We start from the raw sequence: 12,301 nt of genomic DNA, 5'->3' as shown, positions 1-12,301 counted from the left end.
GAAATCTATTCAATAATACTGGTGACATTGTTTACCGTTGAAACGCTATAAATTTCTTTTGCTGAAATATAATACTTAAAAAGATTTCACCTGTAATGTATATTCTGGGAGATATGAATTTAAAACCACTTGGAAAATTCCACATAAAAGATATTAAAAAAAGTATTTAATTGTTAATTTAACTCTAAAGAATTAATGATTGAATACATTAATTAATGATTTAAACTATTTAAATTAAATGAACTTACTATATTTTTTAATAAGAAAGTTATTTATTCCTTTCTATTCAACAAAAGGGGTAACTCTATACATTGTATAGACACTTAATTTTTAGATTCATTGTTAATACAAGTAATTTTGTATTACTAAATACAAGTAATTTTGTATTACTAACAATTCTTTGTGTATGTATTGATGTCAAAGACTAAATGTCTGTCTATTAAACAAAACTATCATTCTTTTTGTAATAATCGTTGCGCTTTGCAACAATTACCTTATCATTTCTCCGTTATTCAATATATTATAGAAACTTTTTAATATTGTTTAACTCTAATTAAATAAATCTTCTATGTAAACTGTTTAAACTGTTTTAAACTACATATTTTTGTTTTTTTATTCAAGGTTGATAATGTCGATCCTGAAGTACTATGAATGAAGTACAGTCTACTTGTGGAATTCAAGGCAGCAGCTTTCCGGCGCTTCGACTATGGAATTGCAACCTGATACAAATTGTTGTCCTAAAAAATGGTATACTTTGCTTAATGAATGTATAAAAAAACACTTATAAAATAATGTATTTCAGTATATTGACAGGTATCGGTTTTAATTGCTTGGTTGTAGTTGTTGAGAGGTTTTCTGCGTGGATTCTGACAAGTACGATTGTCAATTTTTTGTTTTGTATTAACAATACTGTTATAATCCTAATATTGTTTGGATTATTTCTAGAACTTACATTATATTCTGAGAGAAAGGTTTAATTTTGCTTATGGGTTAATTTTCTTTATATTTTTTAATACTGCTAAAAGTTTTTTTTTGAGAGTAGAGAGCTTGATGAAGTTATCTAGATTCATGGGTATTTTTTTTTCTCTTTTTTCTCGTTCATGGTGATAATTTCTAGTTATTTAACCTTATTGAACGAGGTTATATAATTTCTCTTCTGTAGCTCGGCATGTCGGATAGACTGGTGTAACTTATGTTGGCCAGCGCCTTCGTGTATTTTCTATGGATTGTTTGTTAGCTTATGAAGTCGCGAAATTTTATTAAGTTGCAACGATTCTATTTCTTACCATTGAGTTGCGAACATAGAGAGGGGATTCTTTACTCAATGGGGCATATATTACGTGATCTCACGGTATGCTATTTTTTTCGAGCTCAGAATAGAAAACAAGCCTGGGAATTGGTCACTAAATTAAGTTCTTGCTCGAAATGTTTTTATTGTAAAAAGGCAATGGTGGAGGCTTGAATGCTTCTTATTTTGTGTCACTAAATTCGTTCTTTGCAAAGAGGTAACAACATGACAAAGTGTTTGTTGCTTCGAATTTCGCTGGTGGAATTCAAAAACTTAATTACAAATTAACTTCGGACGTTTAATGTAATGTTTTTGATTATTTTTGTGGGTTCAGATGATATTTTCATAGCTTTCTTTTTTTAATTTCTTTGTTAATTATACCTTCCGATCGATCCAGCAACTTTGCTGAATTCTTTAGTTAAAGCAGTTGAATCTAGAGGAGGAATATAAAAGACTTAGAGATTGTTTTTGTGTTTTGATTGATCTTGGCTTAACTAACCGGTGGAGCTATAAAAGATGATGAATAGAAGCCGTAGATGATGTATGAGAGTAACGGAAAATTGTATGGTATGTTAGAATAGTGTAGTCATGAAGACTGGGCCATAGTTAGGGATGTCCGAGCCAATTAAAACTGGAAACATTATTGTTGATTAATTTTTGTATGTATAATAACCTCGGTGAAGGTTTTGTTTTGTTTATCATGCGAATATCATGATAGTTTTATTAGTCGTAGTATGTCTAATCGTTTAGGAAATGTTGTTCGATGCTATTGAGAGTAACTGAACCATTCATTGCGTTAATCCCGGTAAATGACACAAAAGACCACAAACTCAACTAAATATTTTGTTGCTATGTTAACTATTAATTATAAATGTACGGACAGCTTGCTAAATGGTAAGTTAGTATATACCGTCGAGTTGAAAACCCTAAGTCAAGTTATTCCTATCACTAAATATATGGGCGTTTCTTTTTTTTCATATTTTCGAATATATTTTTTCTCTTTAAATATTTTACAAGTGTAAATGTTTATAAATTACAAGTTGGTACTGGATTGTGTTCTTTTTGTAGCCTGTAATTGCCTTCTGGGACCTGGAGCGAAGGGAATATCAGTTTAGTACTTGCTTAATCTTCTCAGACCCATATGTTTGGTACCTTTCTCAGAATTTCTATTGAATTAACCCTGTTGAATTTTATCGTGCTTTTTTCTCTAATAAATGTATATTCATAATGAATAGTCATATTTTACACGTTGATTCGCAGTTGTTTTCAAATAAATACTTAATCAATATGAATGTAAACATATTGATTTCTCTTAATTTTGCATAATAATTAATTATTGTATAATTTTTCTTCTTACAAATTGTAATTTGATGATATTTAACCTGTAAATTAACATGGTTAAAAGTAAAATATTTCTTATTAAATTAAATATCAATGCAACAAGAATGATTGTAAAACTTAAATGTCTCTTTAAAAATAATTTATAGTATAATTCTATAAATTAAAATTTTCTTTTCATCCAATATAACTTGGATTGTATAAAGTTATTGTAATTTTTTGTTCTTATTGTCAATAATAAATATTATAATGGTATAGCATGGAAGCAACTTAATCTCTAAATCTTTTATCTTTATTTCCATTATTTGAATGATATTTAAATGGAAGCAACTTAATCTCTAAATCTTTTAACTTTATTTCCATTATTATGATGATATAGTATGGAAATATCTCTTAATTTTGTTACCATTATTTGAATGATATTTAAATGGAAGCAACTATTGTCTATTGAATTTTATTACCAGTATAAAAATGATGATATTTAAATGGTATTAAATAGTATTTTGATATTTTATTACCAATGTTCAAATAGTACTAAATAACTATTATTTCTTGATTTTATTACCAATATTTAAATGGAATATCGTGGTAATTATAATTATAACTCAAAAAGGTATTGTTTGATAGGATTGTGGCACTTTTTTCAATTTTTAGGCGTTCTTTTCATAGAACTACCGTAAATCGCCACAATTTTGTTATAACAACCACATATTATTAATGATAATGTAATTTTAATTATCCAAAAATGTTATCACTATTTATATATAAATAAATTTCTGTAATTTAAGTAAAAGATTGTGGATTTCTTGTTCAAATTTGTTGGCGTACTTTCCAAAAGTACTACCGTAACTTTCCACAATTCTTTATTTTATTATAATATTATGTTTACTATGATATGTTATCACCTAAAATGACTGATTAACAATAAGTATTCCGCTTTTGTTAAAAAAGAAAAATGTTTAAGATTGTTTCTTTTTCAAATTTTTTGGTGTTCATAGAGAACTACCTTTTCTTAATAAACAATTCTTAACTGCATAATTAACTATATTTACAATTTTCCTCTAAATTTTACCCTATTTTAAAAATTTTGTGTGTACTTGCATGTACATTTTTATTACCTGATTTATATGTGATTATTATTATAATTGTATATCTGTTTTCTTCGATTGGTATGGTACATAGAGTATAATATTTAATTTTTAAACAACTTATTCGACGACGAGAAGAATAAATATAATTTCAAGTTCAGTGCAAGTGTAGATAGTTCCTATTGAAGGAAAGAAAGTGAAACCTTAGCTAGTTCTAAACAAGAATGAAAAGCGAAGACCTGAAGGATGACACGATCTTCTCCGATGTACGACACAATCTTCTCCGATGTACAAAATGATCTTCTTTTGAAGGACAACACTACCTTCCTTTGATGGACAAAACTATGCTGAGTCACTACATATTCTAACAATCTGTTGGATACTGCTTCCACATGAGGTGCCTGCGACTACTGTCGACTGACATTGGACACTCTGGGGAGGAGTTCCAGATTTTTTTATCTATTGCGGAACGAGGGTATTGTCATGTTACGTTTCACGTGACATGTCTACTTTTCAAACGCAGATATTAAATAACAAAATTTGGCACAACCTTGTTAAAAAGTGTGTGTCAAGCCTTGTTTCCAAGACAATGACGGTTAAAAATAGGCCAATCGGGTTTCTTCCCGCCTTTTTGAAAGCGTCTTGTTTACAAATAACTTATTTCCGCCCATAAGATCTTCACTCCGAGATTAGATTCAGTACCGATCGGACGTGCTTATTTAACAATTAGATACAGTTTCAACGCCATTTGTAGTTACTTCCTTTCGGACAGGGAGAAGGATTCGCAGTTCATAATTCCAGCCAAGATGAAGTTCCAGCCATCACAATTTAAACATAAAGTTAAGTAATAATTACCATCTTCCAACAAATGCTCTATGTCCATACCAAGTAAACGCTTCTCAAAGTTGTATTAAAAATCTGTATTTGTTTTAGTATGTTTTTAAATTTCAATGGTTTGTGTAATTAAATAACACTTTTCACGATTAGATGTGTTCTTATTTTTATACTGTTATATTTAATTTGTAATTACACATCTTTCAAGGCGCCCAAAAATTATAATTTAATATTTCAACGAGTTTAAAAATGACATTTTATTTGAGGTAGATAAGTGATTTATAAAGCATTCTTTACACAGGGTTAAGTTGGCAGAAAGCCGAATCTTATAAGCTGTGAGATTAAATATTTCATGTTTTATTGATTGAATTAGTTGGCACTCTTATGTTTAATAATTGTGCATTACAATTATTAAACTTCTTTTACTATTATCATTATAACGTTACTATAACTATTTTACTCCTTTCCCAATTTTCTATTATGACAGTATGCAGTCTTGTTCTGTTGTACCTAAACATTGGTAGAGATAATCAGATAAGGTCAATTTTTTTTTAAATCTCGAGAAATTAATTTAATTTTTTTAGGGTGGAAGAGCCAAAATTAAATGAATAAATTTTAATCTTCAAACTTGAATAACTCAAAAAGCTATAAATCGCATACACCAAAAGCTATAATACGTGGTAGAACTCTATTATAATGGTTTTAAACCCATTTTTATTCAATGAGTAATAACACAAAATTTAATAATGACGTAGCATTGGTTATTATGAATAAAAAATTGAAGGGTTAAAAATTATTAGTAAGTGCAAGTACGGTATAACTAAAATTTCGAAAGATTCTGCTTCCGTACATGAATCAAGGTAAGTATGTATATTTATAATATTATTAATATTTTGATTCAAAGCGCAACAGGTATTAACGGAATTTGAGATAAAACTACGAATTCATAGTTTAGACATTTGAATAGTATTTAATTATATTACTTGATTTTCAAAGCAGATTGCCCGCAAACCGATGGATTCAAGCTCAGATCCCGTTCAGAATAAATGTTTCTAAAATATTCCCAGTTATATAATACAATAGGTTTATAAAAAATAATATTTATGGTGCTATCAATAAATAAAGCAAATTTCAAAAATGTGATTAAGGGGGATCCTACATGCCAACAGAACCTAGCGGAAAAATACGAAGCTTGCAATTTGAGATTTTTTTTGATAATTTACAATTTCAACTATATTAATTGATAAACATGTATCTGAAAACATTAAAAAGATTTTTTTTAAGTCAAAGATAAACTTACAATTGTAAAAAAAAATGTAAATTTGTCACATATTTGATACATATGTTACGTTTTTATTACATTATTTTATGGTTATATTTAATATAAATATTTAGTTAATTAAGTTTTCAATTTCTTACGTTTTAGAGTTTTGACTAATTCATAGTTTTAATATGTTTTATATTTATTTAAAAAACAATAATTTTTATAAAAAATATTAATGTTTATAACTTGAAATCCTTTTTATTTATATCAAATCGAGCTTAATTATTGGGACCATACCTAAATAAGATTTCATATATCCCATAGATCTCCCTTTGTATTTAATTATAATATTGGTATATTTTTGAATTTAAAGTATGAACTGTTGTAGAATACTACATTTTACTAATGTAATAAAATATTCATACACACATAATCTAATTAAGGTTTACTGAATTCACAAACAAGACTGACGAAACAACGAATAAACACTAAGTTAAAGAAGCCACTTATTGTGTGAGTTTTACGTTCGCAAATATTATGTTTGTATGCAAATTATTTCGCTTTGATAGTCGAGTGTGAATTAAAATTATTTGCCAGCTCGACTTTCAGAATACCTTCGGCTAAATAAAGCGTGACGTCATTATTCCAACTCAAGCTTTTTTCTTCGCTTTTAAAAATGCCATATAATTAACTAAACGCCGTGAAATTGTTTACACGCTGAAACGTGAACTATACCTGAGATGATAAAAATTTCATGTCCTTTGACTACGAAAAGCCTTTGCTGTTGAGAATACATTGTATTATTTTTACTTAATACAGAGGGGAAAAAATAACATGTAATGGCTGGGAGCGTAAATCTGTTTTCGCGGTTGGTATTATTTAATATGCTGTGGAAATTGTCAATCGAAAAGCACAGACATTTCAGCTGTCATGTCGGATGTTATTGACAATAGACAAGACGTTTTTCGTAATGTAATTGTATCAGTGATAACATAGCATACGAATTTAATGACTATAATTCAGTAATTGACTCGTATATATATATATATGATGACGTGTTGCAAAGTTGAAGACAGGGATGCCGATTGTAATTATGAAAATATAAAAAATTTTAAAAGTAAATTGCGCCAGATAAAAATCGCCATTTTTCTCACATCATATGTTTATATATTTACTACCTATATAGGATAGAATTTTAGCTAATTTCGCATAGGTCGCGTACATATTTTTTGACATTTCGTAAAACAATCTAGCCCGTTCATTGATCGATATTAGGATTAATACGAAACCGTTTCTACACAATGAGGTTTTATATCGTGAAGTCTCAGGTGATTTCAAGCTGAACGTGGACGTAGTATGATTTTCGCTTATGAAAGCGACCGTATGAGCACAGTGAAAAATTTCAAACATCTTGACACTCCGCAACTAAAACAAAACGAATATGACATACTACTATGTGGTATTTACACAATAATTTTATGACTAAGCCATGGATGGTTCTCTATTAAAGACCATTAACATTCCACACATTTTAATGGATCTAAATTTCCATTTGTTATGTTAATTTCGTTTTAACATGTCCTAGACTAATCGTCGACGATACAGGTAAAACTTAGATTAATATAAATCAATGTATATTTTTTCTCCATATCGGGCCACTTTTATCAGCTTTCTCTACCAACTACGCCAAGAAAATCATCTAATATTTATTTTATCTTAGAGTGTATTACTTACTAATTTCAAATTCATGTATTTTTATTGTACTCTGCGTGCATGAATATTACAATTTACAAGTTCAAGACGTTCACGAAACGGCATGAAACATAATATTAAATACAATACGTAAAGTGCAGTTACATAATATATGCATACCCAAGAGAAAGTCTGTTGAATAAAGCCACGGATAGTATTCACAGAGCCTCAGATAAGAATATCTCAAAATTTTCTTTTGAACCCTCCTCACTATAAGAGCGTATTTCAACTGATATAGAGCTCAAGCAATCGACCCACTTTTACGCTTGCTTCGAACTAAATAGTTTTGATATCCGAAAATACATAGTAAGGTTTTGGTTTGGTTTGGCACTTATTACGGTTAGCGTTTCTAATTTATATTGATTCTATGCTATTAGATTGAGAAAAGTATTATTTTATACAGACTACTAGATTAAAATTGATATTGTATCGCGATGCTAAAAAAATTTTGTTTTAAAATAAATGTTGTTTCATTAATTTACCATTTTTGTAGTTGTTGTGAATTATATTTAGCATAAATATAATATAACATATTATAGTAACTTCGGTTCACGAATCAAACCGCAGGCGAACTTAAAGTATCTGATATTTTATTAATCACAGTTTTTTTTTTATTGCTTTGTTTATTAAAAATATACAATTTTATAAAATCTCAGAGAAAAATTATCAATGAGAAAAAAAATCAGAAAAAAAGTTGAAACCATTGGAATACAAAACATTCATAAAACTTGCGTATAGTCAGTATTAAATATTTACTATATGCGTTATTTGGAAATTCACTTTATATATAATATAAAAATACGTCATTCCGTTTTATCAAAAGTTATTTATTATAAAAGAAGGAATATTGTGTTTACAATACCTTTTTTTATATAAATTTGTGAATCTGTCCGCGAATTCCATTACCTGAGTACAAATTACTACAATCCTTAATATTCATTACTTACCTGCGTTACGTATGATATGTATTATATTTAAATATACGTAGGGTAGGTAATATTCCTTAATTCGTATATTAATTTAAAAGACCGTAATTTTACTAACGTATTCAGAGCTTTTAACCATGATGAGAAAATTCCAAGTACGAACAAAAATTACACCGATTTGATGTTTTTTTATATATTTTGTAAAAACATCTAGAAAATGACAGTAGGTATAAAATTTGACAGTCACGGCGTCAGTAAAAACTGAAATTTACAACCATTATGTCATATCAATTATTGATTAAAGCAAACGCTTACGGTATGTACATGCATTTTTCTTTAATTTTCTAAGTTATATATTTGGTATCTGTTTCACCCCGTTAAATAACTTACCCCTTAAGAACTATTATCACCTAATAATAAAATAAGGTCACCCCATAAGGCGGCTTAATGAGTGGTTATTATGTGTCTGAAACACGAGCTTAATCCTTTGGCCAGCTAATAAATAATAATTCGCCAAATATATAATATTAATATATATGTCAATTCAATATAATTGCATATGTAATTATTCTAATAACTGTTATTCAATACTCATTCATTAGCGTTTTCTATACGTTCTAATAGTTACGCTTCTAATACCGTATAACTGCGTAGACTTAAATCATTTATTATTATATGTGATGTTTGAGGTAAGTTAATCATATATCATTAAGCTATTATAATTTAATATTAATAATAAAATTCATTTAACGATGTTCATTTTAATTAGTATTACACTGAAAATACTAATTTAAATACATGAGAGTTTTTCCATTTTTTTCAAATATTGTATTTTTCCTACATATGTACCAATCTATATCTTTTTTAATCCATACTTCACCAAATTCACACATATTTCATGGTGTATGTACTATCAATGAGTCTTTTTTATTTTTCAAAATGGAAAAGTGTTTACAACATGAAAAACTGTGTTCTAATACTCCTAAATGATGAGAATTTTATAATATTTCATTAATATTTAATTTGAGAGTATTTTGTAATCATTGACTTATAAAATATAGAAACCTCGATAAACCTAATTTCCCCAAAACTAATACTAAAATAATAAAGATTGAAATGAATATTTTCAACAATAACAAAATGAATTCTTACTTAAATCATTATAAGATTAATGTTAATATATATATATATATTATATTTAGTTACACATATTTTTAGTTCACTAAAATTTGTTATTTCAGATTAAATTCTTACGAAAACTAATCCTAAAATTCCAGCTTCTCGGGGTTCAGGATTCCTAACCAGAAAACAAAAATAATCTGTACCTAACACTGTCTAGTAAAATGCATTTTATTTTTAATCCTGTTTTCCATTTCTGTTAAAAAAATATATATAATGAGACTTACTAGGTAATTATTCCCTTTCACCAATAAATACTAAGACGAATTTTTAAGTATTGTGAAAAGGGATCACAAAAATATAAATGTCATATTCATCATTCTTTAAATGATTTCAACCACGTTACCTATAATATACATTTTTTTTTTAATCATCCCTAAAAATAAAACAAAATCTAGTAACATAATGATAAGCGTAAAATATTATTTATATTAAATATGGTGAAGAAGTAACTTTTATTGTAATATATATTCATTTTTAAATTATTAAGAATAATCGGTACTTATACCAATCTGACATAAACAATATATGATTTAACTAGTTTGAATCTATATGCGTCGGATGGTATACTTTGAGTAACCTTTGGCAATATTAATTGTTGTGTATTTGACATTATATTATAAAAAAAAATAACATGAAAAAATATTTTTGTATTTTATTTAGAACCTTTTTTATAAGCTAAAGCATTCTACGAAAATAAGAATTATATTAAACCATTGGAAAAGTAAATAATTATGTCTTGTGTTTTGTATTCAAGTTTTTGAGATTTTCATAATATAGCTTGTCAAATAGGTACTCGTCTTTAATCTCTACAAAGGAATCGTATGTGATATTGTATTTTGCATATTATATATTATATTACTTATCAAAATAGGTTTTTTTTAATTATAGGACCACACTTTTTATAAAGATCCTCAATATCTCAGTGACAATAAATATAAAGGAAATAAGTAATCTTTCGATGTTCGTAGCAAATAACTATATTGTAATATTCGAGGAATTGAAATATATTTTTCCGATTATTTATTTAAAAATTCACATGAAAATTTTAACGTCTTTTCAATAAATTAACATATAACGTTACATTTTATAATATAAATACCTACATTGGTAATTACTTTAATCAATGCTGATATTTTTTAATACTTTCATAATATATTAGATCTATGTAAATGAGAAAGAAAAACTAATTATTTAGTCGTATAAAACACAATAGTAGATAATATATATTGGTAATATTGTATCCAACCATTACTATTTTATTGAAAACTATTTGTTAATTAAATAAGAAGTTTTGTTTTTTTCTGAAATTAAATTATTACTCCGTTTACTCACAAAGTTTAATTGATTTATCTTACTTTTAAACCGTGTAAATTGGAGAAAATTTAATTTAATGGGTACCTACATTATATATATATATATATAGAAAAATCACATTTAAAACATTTAAGTACCTAAGTAATAATATTATTTTTAATTTGCATGAAAAAAACGTAGTTCTGTATTATATTGATCAAGGCGTATATTATACTTCGTAGTAGAAAAGTTTGTATAACAAAAATATACGATTATACTTAAAGAAAATTAGAAACCTTACCTTTTCGAGTGGGGATAAAAGGCTCGGCAGGCTCTACTGCAAATCAGGGCACTGTAAAGACGTGCGAAGTGGTCGAACAATTCAGCGAAAACTTTTCACGTGTTAGAATAACTTGGCAATGTACTGGGCTTCTGGATGATCCTCGTGCTCCTGCAAAGGGGTAGTTTTACGGCGAAGGCTTCGGTGGAGAGTGAGTGGCGATCGCTTGGGCGGTAGATCTTTTATAGGCAAAGCGCCGCCCACAGAAAAGCACCCTTACCCTTCCCCGCTGCTGCTACGCCAAAGCTCCGCGAAAGCTCGCCGTGAAGCTATTCTACGATACAATAGTCGTAGACCGATTATCTTATGTAGGTAATTATTGCGTTTTAATCGTTTTAAACTTTAATTACAGTTGTAAGAACTCAATCGTTTAATTCCATTATAAATTTTATATAATCAAAGGTAATAACGTTCATAATTTTTATAATGCAAAACGTTTTATACCTACATAATATGACTACACTGAATTCTATATTATTTATAAATATCGATTAATGTAATCGTTTCTATGTAATTTTGTATCTTTTAAAAAAATCAGAATATATGGTTAAACTGTTTTTAAAAAAAAATCTACATTGTAACACAATCTTTAAAATTCGCAATGATTTTTGCCTCGCCCGTATAGGTTTACGTAAAATATGTAGTATATTGAAGACCCAATAACGATATTTTAATGTGAAATAATTACAAGATAAAAAGAATTTTTTATATACCACGTTTTTAAATTTTCTGTTGAATCATATAAACTTGACAATTCTATGTATTAATAATTTAGGACAAATAAGGCAATTGTCAACAAATCATTTTTTTGCTATTTTGCAACAAACGAACAAACAAATATATAATACTGAAATGTCATTTTGATTTCCATAGTAACGCACGTATGTATTAATAATTTAGTTGCTAGGACCACCCTCTTAGCAACCAATAATAGTGGATTGGATTACGGATTTCTTCCGAAATAACTTTTCATACAAAACAGAATTAACTGAAAAT

General features: G+C 27.7%; 1 protein-coding gene across 1 annotated transcript in view; it reads right to left on the bottom strand.

Moving 5' to 3' along the window:
• The window catches only part of Dh31 (diuretic hormone class 2), a 160,420-nt gene extending 148,976 nt beyond the window's left edge, over positions 1-11,444 (bottom strand). The window contains exon 1 of the mRNA XM_085941989.1: positions 11,267-11,444. The gene's annotated coding sequence lies outside the window, so the exon portion shown is untranslated. The remainder of the gene's footprint in view (positions 1-11,266) is intronic.
• Between the last annotated feature and the right edge of the window lie 857 nt (positions 11,445-12,301).

This window comes from Rhyacophila brunnea, unplaced genomic scaffold, assembly GCF_057557595.1.
Source record: "Rhyacophila brunnea isolate RB1 unplaced genomic scaffold, BYU_Rbru_1.0 scaffold_14, whole genome shotgun sequence".
NCBI classification, from domain to species: domain Eukaryota; kingdom Metazoa; phylum Arthropoda; class Insecta; order Trichoptera; family Rhyacophilidae; genus Rhyacophila; species Rhyacophila brunnea.
This window is presented reverse-complemented; position numbering and strand designations above follow the sequence as displayed.